The 21462-nt window shown below is 37.9% G+C and overlaps 1 pseudogene; it reads right to left on the bottom strand.

The window, feature by feature from the left end:
* Positions 1-15266: 15266 nt before the first annotated feature.
* LOC118656201 lies at positions 15267-21122 on the bottom strand (annotated as a pseudogene).
* Between the last annotated feature and the right edge of the window lie 340 nt (positions 21123-21462).

The raw sequence follows: 21462 nt of genomic DNA, 5'->3' as shown, positions 1-21462 counted from the left end.
AACAGAATTAAAGGGAGAAACAGATCAAACACAATCATAGTTGGGGACCTTAATACTCCATTGAGAGCTCTAGATATATCATCTGAACAGAAAATCAATAAAGAAATATTGACATTAAATGACACATTAGACCAAATGGACATAATTTATATTTACAGAACTTTCATCCCAGAATATCAGCTTTTACATTCTTCTCCAGTGCACATAGAACATTCTCAAGGATAGACTAAAGTTGGGTTAAAACACTAGCCTCAACAACGTACTACTGAAATATGACTGAATCGCCCTAACTGGTTTGGCTCAGTGGATAGAGCGTCAGCCTGCGGACTCAAGGGTCCCGGGTTCGATTCTGGTCAAGGGCATGTACCTTGGTTGCGGGCACATACCCAATAGGGACTGTGCAATAGGCAGCTGATCGATGTTTCTCTGTCATTGATGTTTCTAAGTCTCTATCCTTCTCCCTTCCTCTCTGTAAAAAACCAATAAAATATTTTTTTTTAAAAAAAATGACTGAATCAAAGAAAAAAATAAAACATGAGATCAAAAGTTATAGAGTGAGCCCTGGCCAGTGTTGCTAAAAGGTTAGAGCATCATATCTTGCACCAAAGGTTCATGGGTTCAATTCCTGTTCAAAGGCATGTACCTGGGTTGCATGTTTGATCCCAGTCCCCATGCTGGAGGTTACCAATCAATGTGTCTCTCTCACATTGATCTCTCTTTCTCCCCCCCACCATCCACTCTCTCAAAAAAAGCAATGGAAAAAATATCTTTAGGTGAGAATTGAAAAAAAAAGATACATATTGAGAAATGAGAATGAAAATACAGCATATCAAAACTTCTGGGATGCAGTGAAAGCAGTAAAAAGAGAGAACCTTAGTACTCCATTGAAAGCTCTAGATATATCATTACAGGTTTATCTCAAAACACAAGAGAAATCTCAAGTAAACAACCTAACACTACAGTTTAAAGAACTAGAAAAATAAGAGCAAATGCAACCCAAAGTCAGCAAAATAAAGGAAATAATAAAAATTAGAGCAGAATTGAATAAAATAGAGAACAAAAAGTTTATACAAAAAATTAGTACAACAAAGAGCTGGTTATTTTAAAAGATTAATAAAATTTTAAAACCCCTGTCTAGACTCACTAAGAAAAAAAAAGAGAGAAAGCCTCATATAAACAAAATCAGAAATGAAAGAGAAGTTACCACAGAAAGCAGAGATATATAAAGGATCATACCAGAATTCTATGAAAGACTGTATGCAACCAAATTCAATAACCTAGAACAGGGGTGGGCAAACTTTTTGAGTCGAGGGCCACAATGGGTTCTTAAACTGGACTGGAGGGCCGGAACAAAAGCATAGATGGAGTGTTTGTGTGAACTAATATAAATTCAAAGTAAACATCATCACATAAAAGGGTACGGTCTTTTTTTTTTTTTTTTAGTTTTATTCATTTCAAACGGGCCCGGGCCGTAGTTTGCCCATGGCTGGCCTAGAAGAAACAGATAAGTTTCTAGCAACCTATAACTTTCCTAGACTAATCATGAAGAATTGGAAAGTCTATAAAGTCTAATAAAAAGTGAGGAAATTGAAATAGCCATCAAAAATCTCTCCCTAAAATAGTAGTCCTGGACCAGATCTATTCACTGGTGAATTCTACCAAATATTCAACAATTTGGTACCTATCCTTCTCAAACTCTTCCAAACAATTGAAGAAGAGGCAATACTTCCTAAAAGGTTAGAGTATCAGATCTGGCACCAAAGGTACAACATTTTATGAGGTCAACATAACTCTGATACGGAAACCTGCTAGTATAACACACACAAAAGAAAATTGCATACTAATATCTCTGATGAATACACATGCAAAAATCCTAAACAAAATACGAGCAAATTAAATACAATACATTTAAAATAACAGATCACACTCAAGTGGGGCTCATTCCAGGGGCCCAAGGATGGTTAAGCATACACATATCTATCAATGTAATACACCACATTAACAAAACAAAGGATAAGGATCATATGCTTTTATCAATAGATGGAGAAATATATTTGATAAAATACAACACCCACTTATGATTAAGACCCTCAATAAAATAAGTATAGAAGAAAAATATCTCAGCATAAGGGGCTTATATGACAAACTCTCAGTCAGTATCATTCTCAATAGTGAAAACCTGAATTCCCCCTAAACTGAGGAATAAGACAAAGATGCCCACTCTCCTACTCTTATTCAACATAGGTCAGGAAGACCTAGCCAGAGAAATAAGGCAAAAGGAAGATATAAAAAGCATCTAAATTGGGAATGAAGAAGTAAAAGTGTCACTCGTTAAAGATGGCTTGATTCCGTGTATAGAAAACCTTAGAGACTCCACCAAAATATCTACTGGAAACAGTAAACAAATACAGTAAAGTTGCAGGATACAAAGGCAATGTACAAAAATCCACTGTTTTCCTCTATACTACTAACAATTGTACTTCAAAAAAAGAAATGAAAAGAAAATTTCTTTTGAAATTAAAAAAATAAAATAAAATACCTAGGAATAAATTTAGCAAAGGATGTGAAGGTTAAAACTACAAAGCACTATTAAAAGAAATTGAAAAAGACACAATAAGGTGGAGGGATATTCCATGTTTATTGATTGGAAGAATCAATATAGTTAAGCTAGCCATATTGCCCAAAGCAATATACTAATTTAATGCAATCCCCATCAAAATCCCAATGTCATTTTTTTTAAAGAACTGTAACAAGAAAATCATTAGATTTGAATGGAATCACAAAAGACCCCGCATAGTCAAAGCAATTCGGAGAAAAAAGCCGAAGGTATCACACTACCTGATTTCAGATTATACTACAGAGCTATGATAATCAAAACAACATGGTATTGACAGAAAAACAGACACACAGACTAATGAAAGAGAATTTAGCCCTAGCTGGTTTAATTCGACCTGCAGGGCTTTATTCTGATCAAGGGCACATGCCTGTGTTGTGGTTCAGTTTCCAGTAGGGGCATACAGGAGGCAGCCGATCAATGATTCTCTCTCATCATTGATGTTTCTATCTCTCTCCCTCTTTCTTCTTCTCTGAAAACAATTATATATATATATATATATATATATATATATATATATATATATATATGAAATACTATCTTCAAAAAAAAAAGAAACAGAATTGAGAGCCCAGATATAAAAAAAACACATGTATATGGGCAAATGATTTTTGACAAAAGAGCCAAAAACAGGCAATGTAGAAAAGAAAGCATCTTCTATAAATGGTAAAATTGGGTAACCACATGGAAAGTAAGACACTAGATTATAGTTTGTCTCCATATACAAAAATTAATTTAAAAAGAATCAAAGACCTAAATATAAGATCTGAAACAATAAATTACATAGAAGAAAACATAGGCACTGAACTTATGGGTCTTGGTTGTAGAGAACATTTTATGCATTTGACCCCAAAGGCAAGGGAAGTAAAGGCAAAAATAAATGAATGGGACTATATCAAACTAAAGAGCTTCTGCACAGCAATAAAAACAGACAACAAACTAACCAAACAAACAAAAATAACCCCACAACCAACCAAATGGGAGATGATGTTTGCAAAGAACAACTCCTATAAGGGATTCATATCCAAAATATATAAAGAACTCATACAACTCAACAGCAAACAAATAATCCAATTTAAAAACGGGCAGAGGACCTGGACAGACACTTCTCCCAAGAAGACATACAAATGGCCAACAAATATATGTAAAGATGCTGAACTTCACTAGCTATTAGGGTAATGCAAATCAAAACTACAATGAGATATCACCTCACTCCTGTTAGAATGACTATTATCAACAAGACAAGTAATAACAAGTGTCGGAGAGGGTGTGGAGAAAAAGGAACCTCCATTCACTGCTGGTGGGAATGTAAATTGGTACAGCCCCTGTGGAAAACAGTATGGCAGTTCCTCAAAAAAATAAGAATAGAATTACCATATAACCCAGCAATCTCTCTTTTGTATATTTAACCCCACAAAAACTTAAAAACATGTATTTACAATTATATATGCGCCCTTATGCTCATTGCAGCATTACAGTGGTCTAGACATGGAAACATGTAAAGTGTCCTTCAATAGAGGATAGAGACAAAAAGATGGGATGCATATATACTGTGAAATACTACTCAGCCATAAGAAAAGATGAAATAAGGCCATTTTCAACAAAATGGATGGACCTTAAGAATATTATGCTAAGTGAAACAAGTCAGTCAGAATAAGCTAAGAACCACTTACTTTCACTCATATGTAAGATATGTAACTGAAAGTCATAGATACAGAGAACAGTATGGTGGTTATCAGAGAGAAGGGGGTGAGGAGGGAAGTAAAAGGTAAAGTGGGCCAAATATATGGTGACGGAAGATGATTTGACTTTGGGTGGTAGGCACACAATGCAATATATAGATCATGTATCATAGAATTGTACACTTGAAACCTATATGATGCTCTTAACCAATATCACCCCAATAATTTTAATAACAAAATTTTGCCTTCAGATTTGTTAGACTGAGTTAGTCATATACTAGCTAATGTCCTAAGCATTATTATGGAAATATTCCCAATATAAAATTGATTAATTAATGGTTCTTTTAAAATAGAATTACATCCTTCTAAGAGAAAGGATTCTAACCATGTTTTGTTTTCAACACTATTTGATATATTTCAGTTGAAATAATTCATTAAAATTAAATCTGAAAATTAAGTTATGTGATTGTTAAATAAGGTTTCATATTGATACTGTTATATTATAGTAATAATCAGGATAGATAGAATTAGCCTCTCCTCTGTTTTTATTATGGAATTTTTATTCTTTTCCTAAATCTGTCCAAAAAAAACACCATAAAAGTAAATGATTATTATTTTTTCTAACATTGTATTTTGCCAGCAAACTATTTCTTAAACAAAACATATTCAAAGGAGAAAAGAAATGGACAGAAAAAGGAAACATAAAATATAGTTTTTAAAAAGCCCAAAGAAAAATAAGAGGGTAAATCGCATTCTGAAACATAAGTTATAGCAGTTGAAGTACATTTTAAGTTAGAGTAGTTCCCAAATATTTCAGAACAAATAGAGTGATAGTCTTCTTATTATAAATATTCAAATAGACAAACATAAAGCTAATTAAATGATTTTTTTTATACAGGTAGGCCAGAACTACAATGAGGGCAATGTCAGTGTGGCCAGACTTTGGGGTCATAAATGAAAAATCAGTCAGTTGAAGCAGATTTGTATTTTAGAGGAAAAGATGAAGAATGATTCATGGTCCAAGAAAAAGGGAAAACTGGAGTAAGTGTCACAAGGCTGGTAATAATGGTATGTTTGGCTTGGATATTGTGACTTAATTTTTTCAGTCATTGGTCACTGCAATTTTTAGAATGTTCTACGGTTCATGAGCACTCGTAATGTTAGAATTTTCTACATTTTATCTCAGCTTCTCTTAGCCACTGTTGTAATAAAGTGAAAGTGTTTTACAGACACTATGTGGTCAATGAAAATTTAATGTATGGATGAATTTATGAATAAATAAATAACAAAAATGCATATAACCTTAAAGGAAATAATTTACTTCTCATATGTGACCAAATAATCCCTTTTGTATAAATTAATTAATTAATTTTATATAGTTCTCATTACAAACAATATTATAAAAACAATATTTATTTACATCCATATAGAAAAATATTTTTCAATATAAATAAAAATCAACCAAAAATTGTATATATTAAAAATTTACATTTCCCAGCTGCTCACATTTGTCAGTTGAGCTAAAGAATTTTTGTGTTTTTTTTTTTTTAGCACTTTTAATTCTAATATGCCTGAAAGGCAGAAACTATGTTATTATTTGGAAAGTATTTAGATAGAAATAAAAATATGTAGTTAATAAGTATGTTAAACATTTTAATCAATGTTAAAATATTTGTTTTCTTAATGGACTATATAATAACACTAGATGCCCAGTGCATGAAATTCGTGCACTGGGGGTGTGTCCCTCAGCCCAGCCTGCACCCACTCCAATCAGGGGCCCCTCGGGGGATGTCCGACTGCCGGTTTAGGTGGTATCAGGCCTAAACCGGCAGTCGGACATCCCTCTCACAATCTGGGACTGCTGGCTCCTAATTGCTCGCCTGCCTACCTGCCTGTTTGCCCCTAACTGCTTCTGCCTTCCAGCCTAATTACCCCAAAACTGCTCCCATGTTGGCCTAATTGACACCTAACTGCTCCCCTGGAGGCCCAATTGCCCCCAACTGCCCTCCCCTGCCAGCCCGATCACCCCCAACTGCCCTACCCTGCCAGCCTGGTCACCCCAGTGGAAGCTGTGCAGAGAAGCTGTGCAGTGGAAGCTGTGCAGCCCCCCCATGGGGCTGAGGGAACTCCTGCAGCAGGTGCCTTGGTGCAGCTACAGAAACCCCGTCAGCAGGCAAGCGGCATGGCCACTGGGCCTCCTGCCCCCCCCTCCCCACAGGACAGTGGGAACTGAAGCCAGCAGCAGGCGTGTGGAGCAGCCAGCCCCACCCCTGCTGTCACCACCATCTTGTGACAGCATTACTGTGTAAGGGTTAATTTGCATATTACCTCTTTATTATATAGGATTGAAGACAGCCTTTCCAAAATCTTGTGAGCTGTAGGAACAGTTTTCAGAACATAAACTTTGGTCTTATCGATTATGATTTTGTTTTAAAATAAAGGTAACCATTGTATAGATCGTGGAATATTCAATTCTAGAATCTTAATCTACTAGTAAACTCTTAAAAGAAAAGGCTTCTTGTCTTTAGAGTCAGGTAAATTTATACCAGAAAGGTCTTAAGTGAATGGAAGACCACATCTTGGCATTAGTACTTTTTCTTTTGTTTAGTTGATCAAATATCTGATTAATATTTTCAGGGTAATAGTTGAAGAAAATGAAGGCAAAGACAACTGTGTGGAGATTGTGAGGGGGAACTTGGGTGGGGAGGTGAAGGAGGGTATGGAGGGGATAAATAATGTTGGATGGAGACTTGACTTAGGGCACTGAACACACAATACATTGTACGGATGATATGTTGCAGAACTGTGCACCTGAAACTTATATAGTTTTGTTAAATAGTGTTACCCTAATAAATTTAATAATAAAATAAATTAAATTTAAAAATTAAGGCAAAATAAATCACTATATAGGTGGTTGATTTGCCTCAATAATGAAGATAATGTTATAAGCCCCCAGGTACTAAGATATATTTTTAAAGATTTCATGCTATAAAAACAAAAAAGGAATCAGAATTCACATATATCAACCTCCTAGTGAAGAGGTTCTGAATTCAGTACCAATGAATGTGCCAGTCCTGAAAAGAAAATCAGCAGAAACTGAGGAAGATAAGAATGTTAGGTGCATAGCAAAAGACAGCAGGTGGTTTCAGAAATTTTGGACTGAGCCTCTAGAATTCAAATTTAAGTTAAATTAGAAGTCTTTACTTCTTTTGTATTCAGCTGCAAAAGCCACCTGACAATCATTGTGTCCCTCTTGCTGTTTAAAATGTCCCAAGGAAAGAAACATGACACTGTATCTTTTTGCTTCATTTCAGTGAGTTTACTTTAAGGTCTTAAAAATAAGAGAAAATATGACAAGAATTACCAATAGCTTTTAAATATTATTTGTCTATTTACTGCCTGCTTTTATTTTTTCTCATAAAATTAATTTTTGTCATCTTTTCAGCTGAATTGCTAATTGTTTCGATGAGTACAATCCTACTAAGAAAAACTCATATTTAAAACATGAAATTTCCTGTATATCATAAATAAGACTAGGTGCCCAGTGCACAAATTTGTGCACCTTGAAAGGAACTGTGGGCCGCGAGGCTGTGGTGGGCACAAGGAGGGTCTCAGCCCATCCTCCATGCCCCCACCCAGCCTCTCCCGCAGTGGTCCCTGGTCCCCTGTCCTGCCGTTGCAGCTCCCAAGCGCTAACTGCACCAGCACCACTCATGTCCATTGACCGCGCAGAGCGATTAGGGATGGTGCCAGCAGCAGGTATGAATGGGGCTGGCGCTGTCAGTGGTTGTGAGCAGTGGCTGCTGCTCCTTTTGCCTCTCAAAAGCAGGGGGGAGTGCAGAAACCCTACAGGACCTCAAAGAGCATTATAAATGAATACTTTTCACAGAAATATTGAAAATTAATAAATCTTCTAAAGGGTTTTACAAGTTTATTTGACCAATATATCCTTTTTAGGTGACATATAATCAGTACTCAACAGAAGTCTCTTTAGGAAAACATATCCTGTTAGGAAAATGTCCTGGTCTAGCAGTAGATAGCACTGCTTTGGATTTCAATATCTGGCATTGACTGCCTTTAGGACTTAAATTAGCCACTAATTTTTTATTTTATTTTATTTGTAAAATGTCAAATCACCCTCATATATTTTATTTTTGGAATAAAAGCAGGATATTGTTAGTAAAGAGATTTAAGAAGAATATACCTAAATTAATTACACTGCCCTTTAAACTGAACTAGCATATTCCTTGTCCTGTGGCCTTTTTGCCATCTAAACATTCCAGACTTCAGCTGCATATTAGAATCATTCTGGGAACTTAAAAATAATCAATGTCCAGACCCTTTCCTAAATCAATTAAATGAAGATCTTTGGGTGGAGGCCAGACATTGATGCTTCTACAAGCTCTCAAGATGATTCTAATGTACATTGAAGGTTGAGAAACACTGTGATAGACTATATCCGAAAGGAAAAAAATCAACCATTTGAGTCCATTCTGAAGAATTTCCCTAAAATAATATTGTATCAGGAGTGACATATGTCCCTTATCTTATGATACTTGTTATTTGACTCAACTTTACATCCTATGCTAGTTACTCTAGTTACTGGGGTCCATCTGGTAATCTGGAAATAGGAGGTGAAGAGCAGACGTGGCAGGCAGCAAGTGGAAGGGTAATGGTATTGGTTTAGCTTGGTTTTAGGGACGGCGGAAGGAGGCAGGAACTTAGGTGTATTTCTCAGTCAAAAAGGGAGATATGGAAGAATGTTTTACCATCATCCAGAGTGTGCTTCTAAATGTTCAATCTACTTTCTCTGCACCTCATACACATTCCACTGCCCTGGGAATTTTGTGTAACTCTCACCTCTGCATTGGGAAGCACTAACCTAAAATTTTCACTTCCAATTCTGATGGACTCCATTCATATTGGTTAAAATGCAATCCATTGTGAAAATGCAAATACTATGAAGGGTAATACTGCAATTTATTTTTTACCTTAATGTAAAAAATTGTAAAAGAAAAAAAGCTTTTAGAAATTTTGAAGGCCAGAGAAATAGAGAATGAATATGAGTGAATGTGGGATGTGAAGGAAACAATGAAATATATTTCAAGAAGCTTGAGGTGCTGAAAGCATTTTTACCTATTTGATAACTTAACATCTACCTGAGCATTATAAGAGATGTCAATGGGCAAATACATAAAGCCATAGAGATAATAAAATGTGCACAAGAGAGTCTAGGGCTGGGACAGAGGTAGCCTCTGCTATTTTATATATTCTTTATTACTTGTATGACTCAAGATCTGGGTATATATGAGATCCTATGTATCTTGTTCAGAAGAATATCACCAATGAAATTATTGCAAAGCTGAATTGTTTTGGAAACAGTAATATAGAGAACATTTTATCAGCATAGCAGCCTATCTTTTCAAAACTAAATCAAGAGCCACAATTAATCAAGTTTATACTTTGCAAAGTTCCTAATAGTCCGGTTCAGTTTGAGTTAAATAAATTTGTTCTCTTAACAGATTTTCTTCTTCAAATGGTTGCCTTGTTCAAAATTACTGATATCTGGAAACCCTGCTCTTTTAGCAAGGCTTCATATTGTAGCAGCCATGAATCAATAGTTCATATTGAATTTAGAGAAATACTGACTAACCCTATTGCTACAAGCCAGCATTTGCTTATCACTAACAATTAAATCACCATGTAGGCTAAAGTCCACCTTTCAAAATCATCAGCATAATGTTAGCTTATTTGATTCCATACTTTCAAAAGATACTTACTGTTTAAATCTATTAAAAATTAAAGTTTACAAAAGTAAATCCAGGCTTCCTCATATCTGGCTTTTATTAGTCAAGTTGTGGCAACCTGGAAAGACTTTCTTATTGCCCTGAGCAAGTAGAGGTGAGTTCTGGGTAACAAATACAATAGAGTTTTACTGACTCTAGTCTGAGCTGAGACTCATTCCTCAGTCTGCCTTAAACTGAAGTTATGCGGTTTAAGAGATGGATGGGAGGGAACAAGAGGAAATGCCTGTGGACTGAGATGGCTTAAAGGATACCTGAGAATGATAGGAATAGCATCCCACTAGCAATCCTAATGAAACCTTGACCCATGATACCCACTCTCTAAAATCAGTGAGTGATTTCCCTATATATTGTTAAAAATTATCCAGATCTTTCCAAAGCATTGATGAGCTGACAAAAAATTACATCTGCAGTTCCTGTGCACAAAAATTTGTGCACTGTATGGGGGTTGGGGGGGTTCCTTCAGCCCTGCCTGAGCCCTCTCGCAGTCTGGGACCCCTCAGGGGATGTTCACCTGCCAGCTTAGGCCTGCTCCCCAGGGTATTTGGCTTAAGCTGGCAGTCAGACATCCCTCTGTTAGCCCGGGAAACCTCAGGGAGCAGGCCTAAACTGTCAGTTGGACATCCTTAGTGCTGCCACGGAGGTGGAAGGGGCTCCCACCACTGCCATTGCACTAGCAGCCATCAGCCCCACTTGTGGCAGAGCAGAACTCCCCCTGTGGGAGCACACTGACCACCAGGAGGCAGGCGCACAATGAAGGAGCTGCCCCCTGATGGTCAGTGTTATCATAGTGACTGGTATTTCCACCATTAGGGTCAATTTGCATATTACCCTTTTATTATATAGGACTAGAGGCCCGGTGCATGAAATTCGTGCACTGGGGGGGGGGGTGTCCCTCAGCCCAGCCTGCAGCTTCTCTAATCTGAAGCCCCTCGGGGGATGTCTGACTGCTAGTTTAGGCCCACAAAGATCAGGCCTAAACCGGCAGTCAGACATCCCTCTTACAATCCATGATTGCTGGCTCCCAACCGCTCGTCTGCCCGCTTGCCTGAATGCCCCTAACCACTTCTGCCTGCCAGACTGATCACCCCCTAACCACTCCCCTGCCGACCTGGTCTTCCCCAAATGCCTTCCCCTGCAGGCCCAGTCACCCCTAACTGCCCTCCCCTGTGGACCTGGTCACCCCTAACTGCCCCCTCGTGGCAGCCTGGCTTGTGGCTGAGCAGAGCTCCTCCTGTGGGAGCGCACTGACCACCAGGGGGCAGCTCCTGCATTGAGCATCTGCCCCCTGGTGGTCAGTGTGTGTCATAGTGACCAGTCATTCCCAGTCTTTCTGCTGTTAGGGTCAGTTTGCATATTACCCTTTTACTATATAGGATAGAGGCCTGGTGCACAGGAAGGGGCCGGCTGGTTTGCCCTGAAGGGTGTCCTGGATTAGGGTGGAGGTCTGGCTGGGGTGCCTGGCCAGCCTGAGTGAGGGGCTGATGGCTGTATGCAGCTGGTCACATACCCTTCAGGGTGGGGGTCCCCAATGTGGTGCCTGGCCAGCCTGGATGAGGAGCTGATAGCTGTTTTCAGGCTGGCCACACCCCCTTCAGGGTGGGGGTTCCCACTGGGGTGCCTGGGTGAGGGGCTGAGGGCTGTTTTCAGGCTGGCTGGCAACTGAAGCTCCCAGCCTCTCCTTTTTTTCTTTTTCTTTTTAATTCTGGGATTTATTTACCTTCCATAATTGAAACTTTGTTGCCGTCACTGGAGCTGAGAGCCACTCCTGCTCGATCCAGCTCTGAGACCACAGCCGCTGAAAGCAGGTATCTGAGTTTTTTTTAGCTTCTATAATTTAAACTTTGTTGTTTTCAGAACTCAGAGCCAGTCTGTGATAGGCAGGGAACCTTGGCTTCCTCCATCACTGGAGCAAGCAATCCTACTGCTCGCTTCAGCTGCGTGGCTACTGGCCGCCATCTTGGTTGGGTTAATTTGCATATCACACTGATTAGCTAATGGGAGGCGTAGCAAAGGTATGGTCAATTACCATGTCTGTCTATTATTAGATAGGATAGATATCTTGGTTAGGTTAAAACTAATGTTGAAGCTAGTATTCAAAAAGTAAAATATGTCAAGGGTGCTTTGTTTGATATTGAGACATTGTGAAGTATCATGCCACCTGCTTTATGCGGTGAGGGGTGGGTGGGCGGGCTGGAATCTATCTTATGAAGTTTTCTATATATGAAACAGACTATCTCAATATCATAAAACTCTAGAAATATTGCTCACCAAAATTAATTCCGATGTACTCTATGCTTTAAAAAATAATGCTTAAAATTCATTTTTCTTCTGAGGAGATTGACAAATGATGCCATTATTATTTGTATACTAAAAAGAGTACACTAAATATTTAACTATTTCCTTTCCCTTTAACTATAAAGGGGGATATCTAAAATTCACTGACTATTCACAGAGACATGAATGAAAATTATCAAAACTAAAAAGTAAATGCATGAGGATGAAAATGAAATTAACATGATGAATAATATATTTGTTTAATAGATAGATAGATGTAAGTAGATAGATACAAATAAAGGTACAAGGGAAGAAATCCACAGGTGTAACAACCTTTGTGGAAGCCATGCGATTTCAGGCTCAGGCATCTATGAAGTATCCTGCAAGTATTATGAAATCCGATTGCTTTCTGGCGTCATTGTTTCTAACGCTCAATCCTTTCATAATTGTATTGTTTCTCTGTACATGTTTTTCTCTTGCTATTTTGAAGATTGTCTTTCAGCAATTTGACTTTGAGGTATCTAAGTCTAGATATATTTGTGTTTTTCCTACATGGTATTTGTTGAGTTTGTTGGATCTATAAATTGATATTTATTATTACATCATATGTGGGAATTTTTGACCTTTACTTTTTCAAATATTTATTTCTACACCTTTATGTTTTTGCAATCTAGCTGGCAGTCACATTATATCAGTGTGAATATGCCTAAGATTTTCTCACAGGTTTCTGAGCTTCTGTTTATTTTTCTCAAAACTTTTTTTCTCTCCCTGTCTTGAGATGGACTAATTCCCATTGATCAATCTTCAAATCTATTGATTTGTTTTCCTGTTATCTCAAATATACTATTGAGCCCATATAGGAAATTTTCCATTTCATTTATTGTATTTTTTCAATTCTGAAATTTCTATTTGGTTCTTTTTTATATATTTCTATGTGTTTATTCTGATTTTTTATTTATTGAGTCACTGTAATCATATTTTAATTTTTATAAACATTGTGTCTTTTAGTTTTTCAATCATAGTTAGAACAGCCACTTTGAAGTATTTTTTTCTGTTAAATCCAACATTTGGGCCCTGTTATAGACAATGTCTTTTTTTTAAGTATGAGTTACACTTTTGTATTTGTTTACATATATTTTGAGTTATTGTTGAAATTAATCATTTTAGATAATACACTGAAGCACCTCTGTTTTCTGATATTTTCCCTTTTCACATTTTTATCACTGTTGCTTATTTTGTTTATTTATTGTTTAGAAACTTGTCAGTAATAAATATATCAACAAAAAGGACTAAACTTAAATAGGTTCTTATTAGCCAAATTTGGGATAATGTGAGCATCAAAATAAATAGTAAAGTGACAATAGTATACTATAACACATTAATCTGAATAACTTGATGAGTCTATGAAAGATACTTATAAAAGAGGGCAGGACACTCTTCTCTTTTAAAAATATATATTTATTGATTTCAGAGAGGAAGGGGAGAGGGAAAGAGAGATAGAAACATCAATGATGAGAGAGAATCATTGATTGGCTGCCTTGCTGAGAATTGAGCCCGTAACCTGGGCATGTGCCCTTCACCAGAATCAAACTTGGGACCCTTCAGTCTGCAGGCTGACGTTCCATTCACTGAGCCAAACGGGCTAGGGCAGAACACTCTTCTTTAACAGAAGAATACCAAACAATATTAAATAAATTATAAAATTAAAATATTGTTCTGGTGCCTATCCAGCATGGTTCAGTGGTTGAGTGTCAACCTATGAACCGGGACATCATGGTTTGATTCCTGGTTGTGGGCTTGATCCTCTGTGGGGAGCATGTGGGGGGATGGAGAGGCATCCGATCAGTGATTCTCTCTCATCATTGATGTTTCTATCTCTGTCTCCCACTCTCTTTCACTCTGAAATCAATAAAAATATATTTTAAAATATTGTTCTATTTACAGACAAATGTATAATAAAGCTCTGTAATGGGAAGATAAAGCTACCACTGGGTTTTTTCTTATTTGATTTTCAGTATTGTGTCATTGAACTTAAGTCTGTTAGAAAATCCATACATATTTCACACATGCTGTAAATAGTGCAATCCAGGAAGGTAATAGAATTTGCATTTTTACTATCAAGCACTGCATTTGTATTGCTGTGCTTTAAGCCAGTTTTGTGGGGTTATTTTTTTCTTTCCCACAACTCTGTGATCTCTTTCCAAGCAACTAACTGCTGTAAGTTTCTGTCAGAGCCTCCCCAACATGAGAGACTGTGTTAGTAGACTTTGCCTTGAGCATCGCAGGCCCCCTGTGGCTGGTTATAAGAGGCAATGGAAAAGGAGAAAAGTGCAGTTTGCCAGCCAGGACTAAGGAGAGAAATAACACAGACATTTTGAGACTCATATTCAATTAACCTTCCCTGCCTCCCAGCATTTTCTTGGCAAAATCACCAATTTCCACAAAACTTATAGACAATTCAGCAAATATTTACTGAGTTCCCACTGTGTGTGGAGCACTCTGCCAAAGCAAGAAGGAGTGGAGAAAGGGAAGGAGGTGACTGATGAGGAGAAGGGGTAAGAGTCTTAAAGTCTATAATTTTGGAATTAAATGGGTTCAAATATTTTTTAACTTTTTTCCTCATTAACCTGTAGATTTAGGCAAGTTCACTTCTGTAGTTCTTTGTTCTCATTTGGATATGGCTATAGAGCATTCAATAAAAATAAAATTATGTCTGAGTAATAGTCCATTGAATATATAGACCCATTTATCCACTCATCTTTTGATGGACACCTATGTTGCTTCCAATATTGGCTATTTTAAATAATACTGCAAAGACGGGTGCATATATCCTTTACTTTTTTAAAAACAAGCTCTGGTCAGTTTTATTAAAGTAAAATGTTGCATGATTTACTTTTCACCAGTCTCTGCTGGTCTGCTTCAAACAATAGCAGAATCACCTGGATCAATGACAGCAGTGTGCATACCCTGTAGTATTTTTCACACTTATGCCCAATTCAGTATTATTGTTACTGTGATGACTGGCCAACATGGCATAGTACTCTGTTTCAGATTTCCTCAAGGCTGGGCAGTTGTTAGCAAGGATTACCAGTTTTGCTTTGCCTCGTCTGATCATTTTCAGAGGCTGCTTGTACCCTAGTACGTACTTTCCACTTTTCAGAACAAGTTGGAGCTTAGACTTGATCCACTCCAGCAACTCTTTTGTCTTCTTTGCAGCCACTATCTTCCTGCCTTAGGTGTGGCAAGGCCTCCAACTAACAGCCTCCCAAATGGCCAGGGAGCTAGAAAGGCAGGAGTGCATATATCTTTAAAATTAATGTTAACTTTTTTGGATAAATACCCAAAAGTGAAATTGCCGGTTTGTATGGTAGTTCTAGTTTTAGTTTTTTGAGTAAAACTTCATAGTGCTTTCCACAGGGGTTGTACCATTTGCAATCTCACCAATAGTGCAGGAGGGTTCCCCTTCCTCTACATCCATTCCAACGGTTATTAAAGAATGAAATCCTGCCATTTGCAACAACATAGATGAACCTATAGGGCATTGTGCTAAGTGAAATAATTTAGACAGAGAAAGGCAAATACTGTATGATTTCCTTTATATATGTGATCTACAAAACAAAATAAATGAGTAAACAAAACAGAAACACACCCATAGCTACAAAGAAAAACGGTGGTTGTCAGATAGAAGGGAGTAGGAATGGGCACAGAGGTAAAAGGGATTTAGAGGTACAAAATAAACAGTGGAGAGGTAATGTAGAGCCTAGCAAATGGAGTCAATATTATCATAACTTTGTGCAGTGACAGATAGTTGCTACACTTATTATGTGATCACTTTGTAAGGTATATGTATTTCAAGTCATTATGTTTTACACATGAAACTAACATATTGTATGTCAACTATATATTTTTTTTTTATTATTATTAGTTAAGGTATTACAAATGTGTCCTCATCCCCCCATTAACCCCCAACCTCCCCCCCACACACACTCATGCTCCCATCCCCCTGTTGTCCATGTCCATTGGTTTGGCTTATATACATGTATACAAGTCCTTCGGTTGATCTCTTCCCCTTACCCCCGCCCTCCCCTACTTTCCTTCTGGGGATTGATAGCCTGATTGCTGTTTCTCAGTCTTTGAGTCTGTCCCTTTTCATCAGTCTATGTTGTTCTCTATAATCCACATGTGGATTATAGAGAACTATATTTTTTATAAAAACTTAAAATTAAATACATGAAATGCTAAACTTTTGAATCAGTCAATAAGGAAAATTAAAAATAAACAAAATAGAGTGAATCAATAATATTTTAAATTCTTGGTCTGCTACCTTGTAAGTGATTGAAAATAATAAATGAATAAAACCCGTTCTGGGAAGCAAACCACAGTTTGGAAAGATTGGCAAAACTTCTAGAGTAGAGAAAGTCTTATAGGCTGGGGTAGGTAGGGATTCAAAGTCTAGGGTGTCTGATGGAGTTGAGATATGCTTTTATGGACAGTTTAGCTACAAGAGTACCTTCACGGTGTGCTGGGGCAGACGATAGCATTCTTTTGTGGCACTGCAGTCTAGGAGAGATAGTTTAATATTAAATAGCAAATTATAAGAGAATCCAGGATTAAATAAGTATTAAAAAAAAAGTACAAACAACACAGAGAGAAAACCGTAACAATTTATTCCAGGTAAGTTGGGCAGGATAATAAGGAAAGGTTTCATAAGAGAGGTAGCACTGCATTGGGTCTTAGGGATAACGGTGATATTAGAGGCAGAGAATGGGGAAAGACTTGCTCAATGTCGACTACGTGAGAGCACAGGAAGTATTACAGAAATAAAATAGTGTCAAAGAAATTATAAATACACCATAGGAGCAAGCTATGTGAATTATTTGGAGATGAGTTTATATGCACAGAGGGCAGGTGAAGCCGTACAGTTCACCAGAGATAAAGTTTATGTAAGAAAATAAAATGAAACCTGAGGACTGAACCATGGAGTATGCCAAAATTTGGAGTTTGGGAAGAGGAAGTAGAGCTACCAATGAACAACAAAACAAAGACATCTGTGGGGTGGGAAGTAAATCAGGAGCATATGGAAACTAAAAAGTTATGAAGGAAGTAATTCAAGACCAGGAATTGATCATCTGTACCAAAAACCACTAAGATTTGAGTGAAAAGGAGGCAGATAGATAACTGATAGTTAATTTAACAACATGGGTAACTTTGGTTTAGGAAAGAATGGCTTAATGGATTGGTGGGGATAACATCCTTCACTAATTCCCGGAGAGAAGAGAGTATAAAAAATTGAAGACACAATTGATAACATTTTAAAGAAATTTTATTATAAAGTTGTGTTAAATTCTAATATCCTACAGCAGGGTGGGGAACATCTGGCCCATGGGCTGTACAAGGCCAGCAAAGTCATTTGTTCTGGCCCTGCCAAGGCAACAGCAAGGGGGACTCAAAATTCAATAAATCTAAGAGCTTTTTCATAGCAACATAAATTTATATTAAGTGAATTATATTAAGTGAATGATGTTATAAATATCTGAATGGCACTTGACAGAAAAAAGGTTATCCACCCCTGTCTTAAAGGATAGCAAAGAAATGTGACTGTGAATGGACGGGAGAGAGAAATTAGCCTGCATGTAGACTGAGAGTGATACTCATTGTCCTTGACTACACTCAGAATACATTCATATGCTAGAGATTCACGTGAGAAACCAAATGTAACAATGCTCTCAGAGAGATTTGTGCTGAGTCTGAACTAGAACAGCAGCATTGGAGAAGGAGCGAAATGGAAATACTAATGAGACAATGGTGAGAATAGGATTTGCAGAGTGGATTTAGAGGGAAGAAAAGTGGCAGAGATGATGCTATGGTATTCAGGTTGTGTGATTTGGTGGATGCCATTGTTTGGACAGAAAGCAGGTGGGTGACCATTAGAGTGGATGCCTGGTTCAGCACAATCTCACCACCTCTGAGGTTAGCCTCAGTCTGCCCATGTGAACGTAAATGGGCAGGTGTCAGTCAACGGACCCACAGTGAGCTGAAAGGATGAATTTCTCATGATTGTGCAATTGGAGGTAGGGAAGAAGATGCAGTCACAGTCTCAGAACTGGAAGCTTCAAGTATGGGAGTCAGGAGCTGTTGACAACCATCTCCCCTATTTTGTGGAGCAAGTGTGTGTGGTTTTTGTTGTTGTTTGTTTGTTTTGTGTGTGTATTTTTTTTTAATCCTCACTGGAGGATATTTTTCAATTGCTTTTTTGGAGAGAATGGAAGAGAAAGGGAAAGACAGAGAGGAATATCAACGTGAGAGAAGCACATCAATTGGTTGCCTCCTTCACAAGCCAGACCAGGGCCACAAGCAGGGGCAGGCCTGCAACCAAGGTAAATGCCCTGGACTAGGATCGAACCCAGGGCCCTTCAGTCCGCAGGCCAGTGCTCCATCCACTGAGTTAAACCAGCTAGGGCATGAGTGTGTTTTTATTGGACTGAATAAAACCAGCAGCTAGAAAAAAATGAGGGAAGACAAGTATACAGGCTGACGATGGTTAGTCTAATCATATCCTAGTATTTCTCCAATACATCCTTCTTTAGCCTAAGTTAGTTAAAGTGGAATTTCTGTGTAGAGAGTGCTGGTTGATTAAGCAGTAAAATATGCTCAGCTAAATTTTGCAAATATTAAGTGTGAGATATCAAAAACAACAGTGGATTTTGGAAATCCAGACCTGGAATTCACAAACAAGTTAGAACTGCAGTTTAATAGTTTAGAATATAGAAAACATAGTCAAATTATTAGGCAAGATGTAGGTTGCTCAATTTGTATATATAGATATGGCAGGACTTTTTCTAAATATGTGTATATGTAACTATAGAATATAAAGATGTAAAGAACAGCCAACTAAAGCCCACAGAAGGTAATTTCAGGTCATCAGAGACATGAAGGAAAACAGGAATGCAGTGGCATACAAAGCAAAGGGAGTGAGAATTTTAGGGAAGCACATGTCAAGGATGCCAGATTTTCTCAGAAAGATTAACCACGATGATCACTGTCAGAAAACTACTGGGTTTGATATTTGATATCTGAAGGGCAGTAAGAAACCTTGAGGAAGGGATTTCAGTTTGATTAGCAGAGTAAAGAAGAGAACCAGATGATTGGGTTTAGTCACTGTGTATGCACAAGGAGGAGATAGTTAAGGAAGGGATGCTTTTATGTGAAAGGAAGAAGAAAAAGTGTAACTAGAGGGAAGACTAAGATGGACAAGATGAATCTTAAATATCAGTGATGTTAAAACATATTTGTGACTAAAGATTGAATTTCAGGGGAAAGGGACAAGCAAACAAAGAAAGGATGGAGCAAAGCTAGGAATGCAACACAGGAGCGAATTAGCATTGGAAAGAAGGAGGGCAGGTCATGTGTCCCTTGAAGGTAAGATGGCAGAAGTAATGAAATGCAGAGATATTTTCCGGTGAAAAAGTGCAGGAAGCCACCCATTGTCTTCACTATCAGAGAAGTATAAACAAGGATCCTGGAACACTGGTGAACCTTGAGCCCATGGCAAGGGCCAGAGTTATGCACCGATGGTCTAGTCCAGACAATGGGGGCTCAAGCTATTACCTGATCAAATAGTCTCAGAGTAAATCCTTCTAATATTTACTAACCTTTAAGATATTCTGTCTGTTACCGCAATTGCCTGCCTAAGAGCTAGATGTGTATCCAAAATTGAATAAAAGGCTGGCGAGGCCTGGGCACCGGTGGAAGTCCTTTCTCTTGCATTGGGCTTGCCCGCCTGGCCTCCAATATTTCCAAATTATTATTTCTTGTCTCATCTCTTTCATTTGTGTGCAGCCCCTCTTCCAGAGCCCAAACCCTGAACCATGCGGGACGTGGAACATTCACAAAGAAGTAGGGGGTTTTCCTGTTTCAAAGACCACAACTGAAGTAGCAAGTAGGGTAGAGAACTACCCAGCTATGAAAAAGGATTGCCTCTTTTTTCCTTCCCTAGAACTCTATCCATGATTTCCAACCGATTTTAAATATATCAAACACCCAGGGACTGTGACATAAAAGGACAGGAGTAGAGAGAGCAAATACTGGGCTTTGCTCTGGGATCCATATCCCGAAGAGGAAGACTCTAGAATAGATCCTGCCCTTCAAGGAAAGCCTTGGATTCCCAATGAGAAGGAACCTTTCTAGAATGTTATCTCAGTATACTAGCTAGAGCAAAGGACTACGAATTTGTTGATATTAATCTTTTCATAAGAGATGACTGATTTGAGAGGAAATTCATAGTTACTGCAGGGCAGCCAACTTCATGCTGCCTCAGCCTTGCAGTACGGATTTCCTATAAATAACCACCATCCTCACTTACCATAGAAAATTGTGTTAGCAGAGAAGCTTGCTTTGGAACAGCATAAGTGAATATGCACACATATAAAAATACCATCCGCTCACAACAGTATTCTGGGTCACTTTCAGGTTTACTGCTGGTTCTTTGTTTGAATCCTGAATCAACAGAAAAGCACATTTGCACTCCAGCCTATGAGTCTGATACAGGGAGACGTTGTAATTGCTGCACATGCCTGAGTAATCATTTTCTGATGGGTTTATTGCCACCTCTGCCTTATCAGGGCATGGCACTGTTATGGACCCTGGTGATAAATTACCCTTTAGAGAGGGATAAGACAGTGCCACTTTAACAAGTGTAATAAAGCGCTTTTTATATTGGGAGAGTTCAGTGCATTTTCCATTCATCATACACCCTCAGTGATTTTACACAGATTTTACACTGTTGATTAGCTCATTAGTGGGGTTTAATTGGATACATTAACTGGCAGAATTACAGCTTGACTATGAACCAGAGGCTGTAGCATTATAAATGACAGGCAAACCCCAGGCATGCATGGCCAGCCTGAAGGAAGTTCTTCTCTTTGATTAACTTTCATTCGATTTTAATTCCTTCCCACTCCTCACTCCTGTAATCGGCTCTACATGAATATTTACTATGGATTGGATAAGTGAATAGATAAACTCAATGCACATTTTTAACACGTCCTACTCCTTATAGTATGTTTTTCTGAAAAATAAAAAGAAC

This window comes from Myotis myotis, unplaced genomic scaffold (genome assembly GCF_014108235.1).
Source record: "Myotis myotis isolate mMyoMyo1 unplaced genomic scaffold, mMyoMyo1.p scaffold_m19_p_1, whole genome shotgun sequence".
Lineage (NCBI taxonomy): Eukaryota > Metazoa > Chordata > Mammalia > Chiroptera > Vespertilionidae > Myotis > Myotis myotis.
The sequence above is the reverse complement of the archived record's forward strand: the minus strand, read 5'-3'. Positions and strand labels throughout refer to the sequence as shown.